The sequence below is a fragment of the Heptranchias perlo genome, chromosome 21 (genome assembly GCF_035084215.1).
Source record: "Heptranchias perlo isolate sHepPer1 chromosome 21, sHepPer1.hap1, whole genome shotgun sequence".
NCBI lineage: Eukaryota > Metazoa > Chordata > Chondrichthyes > Hexanchiformes > Hexanchidae > Heptranchias > Heptranchias perlo.
In genome coordinates, this window is record NC_090345.1 from 37,880,379 (window position 1) to 37,890,138 (window position 9,760).

Sequence of the window (9,760 nt, forward strand, 5' to 3'; positions counted from 1 at the left end):
ATTTGAATTGAACTGATCTGAACCAATCTGGGCTGGTGGGTTTGATTTGATTTGATTTGACCTGAACATGACTGGTGGGTTTGATTTGATTTGATTTGATATGATTTGGTTTGAATTGTACTGAATTGAACTGACCTGAACCGATCTGGGCTGGAGGATTTGATTGATTTGATTTGATTTGATCTGAACCGTATAAGTGGGATGGATTTGATTTGATTTGATTAGATTTAATTTGATCTGAACTAAACTGAACTGGACTGGTTGGTTTGATTTGATTTGATTTGATTTGATATGACAGGACTGTTGGGATTGATTTGCTTTGATTTGAATTGATCTGAACAGGGTTGGTGTGTTTGTTCATATTTGGTTTGATTTGATTTGTTTTGACTTTGTTTGCTTTGAACAGGAATGATGTGTTTGATTTTATTTGATTTGACCTGAACATGACAAGTGGTTTTGATTTGATTTGATATGATTTGAATCAAACTGATCTGAACCGAACTGGGCTGGAGGGTTTGATTTAATTTGATCTGAACAGGGCTACGGTGATTGATTTGATTTGATTTGTTCAGAACTAAACTGAACTGGACTAGTTGGTTTGATTGAATTTTATTTGATTTGATATGAACTGAGCTGAACTGGTGCATCTGATTTGATATATACTGAGCTGAACAGGTGCATCTGATTTGATTTGATTTCATTTCATTTAATTTGATTGGATTGGATTGGATTGGATTGGATTTGATTTGTTTTGATTTGACTTGATTTGATCTGATTTGATTTGAATTGTACTGCATTGAACTGCTCTAAACCAAACTGGGCTGGTGGGTTTGATTTGATTTGATCTGATATATATTTGAGCTGAACAGGTGGTGCTGATTTGATCAGATTTGATTTGTTTTGATTTCATTTGATTTGATTTGAATGAACTGAACTGAACTGGACAGGTGGGTTTGAATTGATTTGATTTCATTGATTGGATTTGACATGAACTGTGCTGGACTGGTGTGTCTCATTTGATTGGATTTAATTTGATTTGATTTGATGTGACCTAAACTGAATTGGACTGGTTTTTTTTTATTTGATTTGATCTGAACAGGGTTAGTGGGTTTATTTAGATTTGGTTTAATTTCATTTGTTTTTACTTGATTTGAGTTGATTTGATTTGATCTGAACTAAACTGAACTGCGCTATTTGGTTTGATTTGATTTGAATGAACTGAACTGAACTGAACTGGACAGGTGTGTTTGAATTGATTGGATTTCATTCAATTTGATTTGATTTGATATGAACTGAGCTGGACTGGTTGTTTTGATTTGATTTGATTTGATTTGAATTGATTTGATTTGATTTGAATTGATTATCTTTGATTTGATTTGATTTGATTTGATTTGATTTGATCTGAACAGGACTGGTGGGATTGATTTGATTGATTTGATTTGATCTGAACAGGGTTGGTGGGTTTGTTTAGATTTGGTTTGATTTGATTTATTTTGCCTTGATTTGATTTGATTTGATTTGAATTGATTTGAACAGTACTGGTGTGTTTGATTTGATTTGATCTGATCTGATTGGATTTGATCTGAACATGACTGGTGGGATGATTTGATTTAGTTTGTTTTGAACTGAACTGGACTGCTGGGATTGATTTGATTTGAATTGTATTGAATTGAACTGAGCTGAACTGAACTGGGCTGGAGAGTTTGTTTTCATTTGATTAGATTAGATTTGATTTGTTTTGATATGAATTGAGCTGGACTGGTGTGTCTGATTTGATTTGATTAGTTTTGATTTGGTTTGATTTGATTTGATCTCAACTAATCTGAACTGGACTGGTTGTTTTGATTTGATTTGGCTTGATTTGATTTGTTGTGAACAGGGTTGAATGGCTTGCTTGGAATAGGATTGATTTGATGTGTTTTGAATGGATTTGATTTGAACAGGACTGTTGTAATTGATCGATTTGATTTGACCTGAACATGACAGGTGGGTTTGGTTTGGTTCGATTTGATTGTTTTGACTTGATTTGATCTGAACATGATTGGTGGGTTTGATTTTATTTGTTTTGACTTGATTTAATTCAATTTAAATTGACTTGATTTGATTTGTTTTGAACTGAACAGGGCTGCTGTGTTTGAGTTGATTTGATTTGATTTGATTTGATATTATTTGATATGAATTGTACTGAATTGAACTAATCTGAACCGAACTGTGCTGGTGGGTTTGATTTGATTTGATTGATTTGATTAGATTGGATTTGAACTTAACTAAACTGATCTCAACTGATTGTTTTGTTTTGATATGATTTGACCTGAACAGGGTTGGTGTGTTTGTTTAGATTTGGTTTGAATTAATTTGTTTTGACTTGATTTGATTTGATTTGATTTGATCTGAACAGGGTTGGTGGATTTGTTTAGATTTGTGTTGATTTGATTTGATTTATTTGGAACTGCACTAGACTGTTGGGTTCGATTTGATTTGATTTGATATGATATGATTTGATTTGTTTGGAACTGCACTGGACTGCTAGTTTTGATTTGATTTGATTTGATTCGAATTGATTTGTTTTGAACTGCACTAGACTGCTAGTTTTGATTTGATTTGATTTGTTTTGCTATGAACTGACCTGAACCGAACTGGGTTGGAGGGTTTAATTGATTTGATTAGATTTGATTTGATTTGTTTTGCTGTGAACTGAGCTGGACTTGTTGGCCCGATTTGATTTGATGTGATTTGATTTGATTTGATTTGACCTGAACTAAACTGAACTGGACTGGTTGTTTTGATTTGATTTGATTCAATTTGATTTGTTTTGAGATGATTTGATTTGATATGAACTGAGCTGGACTTGTGGGTCTGATTTGATTTGATTTGATTTAATCTGATTTGATTGGATTTGATCTTAACTAAACTGAACTGGACTGATTGTTTTGATTTGATTTGATCTGAACAGGATTAGTGGGATTAATTTGATTTGATTTGTTCTGAACAGCGTTGGTGGGTTTGTTTTGATATTATTTGTTTAGTCTTGATTTGATTTGAACAGGTCTGTTGTGTTTGATTTGATTTGATTTGATCTGATTTGATTTGATCTGAACACGACTGGTGTGTTTGATTTGATTTGTTTTGAAATGAACTGGACTGCTGGGTTTGTTTTGATTTGATTTGCTATGATTTGATTTCAATTGTACTGAATTGAACTGATCTGAACTGAACTGGGCTGGTGGATTTGATTTGATCTGAACTAACTTGAACTGGAATGGTCGGATTGATTTGATTTGAATTGATCTGAACAGGATTGGAGAGTTTGTTTAGAATTGGTTTGATTTGATTTGTTTTCACTTGATTTGATTTGGTTTGAATTGAACTGATTTGATTTGATTTGATTTGATTTGATTTAAATTGACTTGATTGTATTTGTTATTGAACTGACCTGGACTGCTGGGTTCGATTTAATTTGATTTGATATGTATGGTGCTGGACTGGTGGGTCTGATTTGATTTTATTTGATCTGATTTTATTTCATTTTATTTGATTCAATTTGATTCGGTTTGATTTAAATTGACTTGATTGTATTTGTTATTGAACTGACCTGGACTGCTGGGTTAGATTTGATTTGATTTGATATGATTTGATTTGAATTGTACAGAATTGAACTGATCTGAAACAAACTGGGCTGGTGGGTTTGATTTGATTTGATTTGATCTGACAGGACTGGTGGGATTGATTTGATTTGATTTGAATTGAATTGATCTGTACTGGATTGGTGGGTTTCTTTTGATTTGATTTGATTTGATTCGATTTGAATTGAACTGATCTCAAGTTGTGGTTTTGATTTGATTTGATTTCATATGAACAGGACTGGTTGGTTTGATTTGATTTGATTTGAACTGAACTGATCTGCTCGCTTTGATTTGATTTGAATTGATTTAATTTGATTTGATTTAATTTGAACTGGACTGAAGGGTTTGATTTGATCTTGTTTGATTTGACTTGATTTGATTTGAACTGGACATGTGGATGTGATGTGATTTGATTTGATTTGATTTGATCTGAACTGAAGTGGTAGATTTGATTTGATAGTATTTGATTTGATTGCATTTGGCTGATTTGATCTGATCTGCTCAGGACTGTTAGGTCTGATTTGATTTGATTTCATTTGATTTGAACTGAACTGAAATCAAGTGGTTGTTTTGATTTGATTTGACTTGAATTGAGTTGAACTGGACATGTGGGCTTGATTTGATTTGAACTGCACTTCCATTATGGGCGCTAAATCGGGCTATGCAGCGCCCGTTGCTTTGGAGCTACACGGCATTTTTGACATCCAAGATGGTGTCTTGGATGCGTACGCACGTTTCCAGCGTAATGTCCGCTGGACATCATCTTGGTATAGGAGTTATGGTAGGCGCAGATAATGAACACTGGAATCATGTAAAGTAGGCAGAAAATGGATACAATCAGTGTGCAATGCTGATTTAAAGTGATAGACACCATTTTGGGACTTAATGCTCAACTCAACACACAGTCTTAACCCCGACCATCTGAATGTGTCTCAGAGTGCCTGGAGGACTCCCAACCAGCGCTATTTATAGGGACCATGCAGGATTTACAGAGTTTTTTTTATTCGTTCATGGGATGTGGGTATCGCTGGCGAGGCCAGCATTTATTGCCCATCCCTAATTGCACCTGAGAAGGTGGTGGTGAGTCGCCTTCTTGAACCACTGCAGTCCGTGTGGTGAAGGTTCTCCCACGGTGCTGTTAGGTAGGGAGTTCCAGGATTTTGACCCAGCAACGATGAAGGAACGGCGATATATTTCCAAGACGGGATGGAGTGAGACTTGGAGGGGAACGTGCAGGTGGTGTTGTTCCCATGTGCCTGCTGCCCTTTTCCTTCTAGGTAGTAGAGATCGCGGGTTTGGGAGGTGCTGTCGAAGAAGCCTTGGCGAGTTGCTGCAGTGCATCCTGTGGATGGTACACACTGCAGCCATGGTGCACTGGTGGTGAAGGGAGTGAATGTTTAGGGTGGTGGATGGGGTGCCAATCAAGTGGGCTGCTTTGTTCCTGTGTGGTGTCAAGCTTCTTGAGTGTTGTTGGAGCTGCACTCATCCAAGCAAGTGGAGAGTATTCCATCACACTCCTGACTTGTGCCTTGTAGATGGTGGAAAGGCTTTGGGGAGTCAGGAGGTGAGTCACTCACCATAGAATACCCAGCCTCTGACCTGCTCTTGTAGCCACAATATTTATGTGGCTGGTCCAGTTAAGTTTCTGGTCAATGGTGACCCCCAAGATGTTGATGGTGGGGGATTCGGTGATGGTAATGCCATTGAATGTCAAGGGGAGGTGGTTAGACTCTCTTTTGTTGAAGATGGTCATTGCCTGGCACTTGTCTGGCACGAATGTTACTTGCCACTTATCAGCCCAAGCCTGGTTGTTATCCAAGTCTTGCTGCATGTGAGCACGGGCATGGAGGGAAGCTCATTGATGAAGCAGCTGAAGATGGTTGGGCCTAGGACACTGCCCTGAGGAACTCCTGCAGCAATGTACTTGGGCTGAGATGATCGGCCTCCAACAACCATTGACATCTTCCTTTGTGCTAGGTATGACTCCAGCCACTGGACAGTTTTCCCCCTGATTCCCATTGACTTCAATTTTACTTGGGTTCCTTGGTGCCACACTCGGTCAAATGCTGCCTTGATATCAAGGGCAGTCACTCTCACCTCACCTCTGGAATTCAGCTCTTTTGTCCATGTTTGCACCAAGGCTGTATTGAGGTCTGGAGCCGAGTAGTCCTGGCAGAACCCAAACTGAGCATCGATAAGCAGGTTACTGGTGAGAAAGTGCTGCTTGATAGCACTGTTGATGACATTGTCCATCACTTTGCTGATGATTGGGAGTAGGCTGATGGGGCGGTAATTGGCCGGATTAGATTTGTCCTGCTTTTTGAGGACAGGACATAACTGGACAATTTTCCACATTGTCGGGTAGATGCCAAGGGGTGTTGAAGCTGTACTGGAACAGTTTGGCTAGAGGCGTGGCTAGTTCTGGAGCACAAATCTACCAATACTGTCATGGACAGATGCATCTGCGACAGGTAGATTGGTGAGGACGAGGTCAAGTAGGTTTTTCCCTCGTGTTGGTTCGCTCACCACCTGCCACAGGCCCATTCTGGCAGCTATGTCCTTCAGGACTCGGCCAGCTCTGTCAGTAGTGGTGCTACCGAGCCACTCTTGGTGATGGACATTGAAGTTCCCCCATCCAGATTACATTCTGTGCCCTTGCTACCCTCAGTGCTTCCTCCAAATGGTGCTCAACATGGAGGAGGACTGATTCATCAGCTGAGGGAGGACGGTAGGTGGTAATCAGCAGGAGGTTTCCTTGCCTATGTTTGACCTGATGCCATGAGATTTCATGGGGTCCAGAGTCAATGTTGAGGACTCCCAGGGCCACTCCCTCCTGACTGTATATCACTGTACCGTCACTCCTGGTGGGCATGTTCTGCCAGTGGGACAGGACATACCCAGGGATGGTGATGGAAGAGTCTGGGACGTTGGCTGAAAGGTATGATTCTGTGAGTATGGCTACGTCAGGATGTTGCTTGACTAGTCTGTGGGACAGGTCTCCCAATTTTGGCACAAGTCCCCAGATCTTATTGAGGAGGACTTTGCAGGTTCGGCTGGGCTTGGTTTGCCTTTGTCGTGTCCAGTGCCTAGTGGTCCGATGCCGGGTGGTCCGTCCGGTTTTATTCTTATTATGACTTTTTGTAGTGAGATGTGAGGCTGGATTATTGCTTCTGGCTGCCAAGACATTTGTAATTGTTTTTGGAGGTCTCCTACACTTGAATACTAGGACGCGGGGACATACCCTAACGTTTAGCGCCAGGACATGCAGGAGTGAAGTTAGGAAATGCTTCTACATGCAAAGGCTGGGAGACATTTGGAACGCTTTTCTGCAGACAGCAGTTGATGCTCGCTCACTTGTGAATGTTAAATCCGAGATTGATAGATTTCTGTGAACCAAGGCTATTCAGGGATATGGGGCTAAGGCGGGTATATGGATTTAGGTCACAGGTCCACCATGATCTCATCGAATGGTGGAACAGGCTCGAGGGGCTAAATGCCACTTCCACTCGCTGCCTCCTGATATGTGCCATCTTCACCTGTAAGAAATCGGAACGTGTGTCTGGATGATGAGCCTATCATGGTTGAATAGCTGCCAGTGTATGTGGCCTGTGAGTTGTGGGTGGGCAGCTTGAAACAGTGGTAATATGTGAGGGTGAGAGGAAGCATTTGGTTGGAAGAGTTGAGTACTGATGGAAAGAGTTTGTTGGTATTTGGGTGATGGGGGGTGTAGTGCGTGGTGCAGTTGGTAGGAGAGGCCACTTGACAGATGACCTCACTCACTTTGACCACTCATGTCAAGGCATTGAACTTCTTCCTGCACTGCATCCATGTTCATGATGCTGTGCACCTGGCATTGACTTCATCCCCTGCTGCCTGCCACTGCCTTATGGAAAAATGTCTGGAGGGCCTCTTGCCACTCCTCCCCACCCTGAGGATATAGGATATCCCTCCTTCTGTCCACACTTCTTGCACCAAGGCCTCTCGTGCATCAGCAGAGAACCTTGGTGCACGCACTCTCGCAAGCCTGGTATCAACTTAGATTGGCAGATTGGTGAGGTCTGGCGTGCAGATTGGAGGATGTGGGATTTAGTGTTGCGCAACCTTTATTCAATGTTTTAACATAACTCATCAGTGTGTAAACATGGGGGATGGGACCTGAATCTGTGTTTTACGTATGCGATGTTTGATCTCTGTTCAGACTCCGTGCAGACAGTAGACTGTTATTTTCAGCAAATAACAGGTACCAGCTACCTTTAAGAGTTTGCTAAGAAACATCCTCCCTTTAAGAAATTAGGCTTCCCTTCTGGTGGAAAGTGCGAATTGCATTGATTCCATGTGCAAAGCCTGGCATGGAATGCTGATTGTAGTTTCATACTCAGGCCAGCCGAAACTCGCGTCCTCCCTGCGCAGCGGTCATTGGGCGTGGGGTAATAGCGCATCACGCTACCCGCGCCCAAAAACGGCCCTTATCCAATTCTTCCCCCATGATTTGATTTGGTTTGATTTGATCTGAACTAATGTGGTGGACTTGATTTAATATGATTTGATTTGATTTGATTTGACTGATCTGATCTGATCTGGACTGCTGAGTTTGATTTGATTTGATTTGATTTCATTTCATTTGAACTAAACTGAACTCAGCTGGTGGATTGGATTTGAATTGATTTGATTTGATTTGATCTGATTTGACCTGATCTGGACTGGTGGGTTTGATTTGATTTGACATGATTTGATTTGGTTTGATTTGAATTGAACAGATCTGGTGGGTTTGTTTTGTTTTGATTTGATTTGATTTGACCAACCAGCAGTGGAGGGGTGGCAGTAGAAGTTGGGGAAGTAGCAGAAGACCCTATTGGACAGAGATGGTCCGAGTAGTGGGCATATCTCCCTCACTTCTGTCCCCAGTCACTAAATTTATACAAACCTCGGCTCATTCAAAGGTCGTAAATAAAATTGAACTATTAATCTTTGGGGAGTTTCTTCCACCATTAATGGTGACTCTTCCTCTTTCTGGCACTGCTGTGCAATGCCACAATTCCCTGGCTGGCAGAGGTCAGCTTCTTGAAGTATGGCAGAGATCCCGCTGGGAGCCTGCCCTGCAGTTCTATTGAGCTCAGTTCAGTTCACAGCGGGTTCAGAACGTTCAGTGGCAGTTCCACTTGACTCACCTCCAGCAATGAAACCGTCCTGGTGGAAAACCCAGCCCAGGAAGATATAATGATATAAAAAAGATACCATGAGAAAAAGCTGCAGCGATGGTTGAAGGCAGTCACGTTATGTACAGGGTTAAGATTAAGTCCTGTCAGTTGATTTATCAACTTTTTTCAAATTTTCTTTCACTGAGGTTTATGGTGGAAGAGGGAAGACTATCGAGGAGACAATTTGACATACTTTAGGTACTTCATAGTCTAAAGCACCCCTGTGTCAACTAGGGACCAAAATTACTGTTTAAGAATGCCAAAAAATGTATTCTATAATTGTTTCCATTGCTTTGTGATACCCCATCTCTTTTGTTACTATTTTGGTTTTCTCTCTGGGGCCATGGGCCATGGAATCAGAACAAACCGTGATTCCCAGAAGTTGAAATTCAAACAAACCACTCTCACATGAATGCCTAAGCGTGAAAGAGCTGTTCATTGTCTATTCATCATTGGGACCATTTTCTGGCATCTCAGTGCACTGTACATTGAGGAGCCATAAGTCTTATGGGTGCTGTTCCTCTACATGTGAGCATCAAACATATATAACACTCAGTGACCTCCTGATTAGAGGTGGATACGGTGCCTGGAAGGACTCAAGAGCCTCAAAGGTTTTGTTTCTAATTTAATATCCTCTGCCTATTTTTCCATTCTTCTCCTCTCCTGAAGGTGTTGACTCATTAGTGGTACAGTCCCCTGAGCACTGGACATCCTGCAATACCTTTAAATCAGTTTCCAGCATTGTACAAACCTGATACAACACCTCCATAGCAAGGCTGAGCCCTTCCCGGTGCTGATTTTCCAATAGGTCTAAATATGATGTGAGGCCTCTGCAAACTCTCCTAATGTTAAGTTCCTCCATTGTCCTAATCCTCTGGACCTTCCCAACCATTCCTTTCTAACCTTTCTCTAACAGCGTTATGACTACAGCTAGCAGTG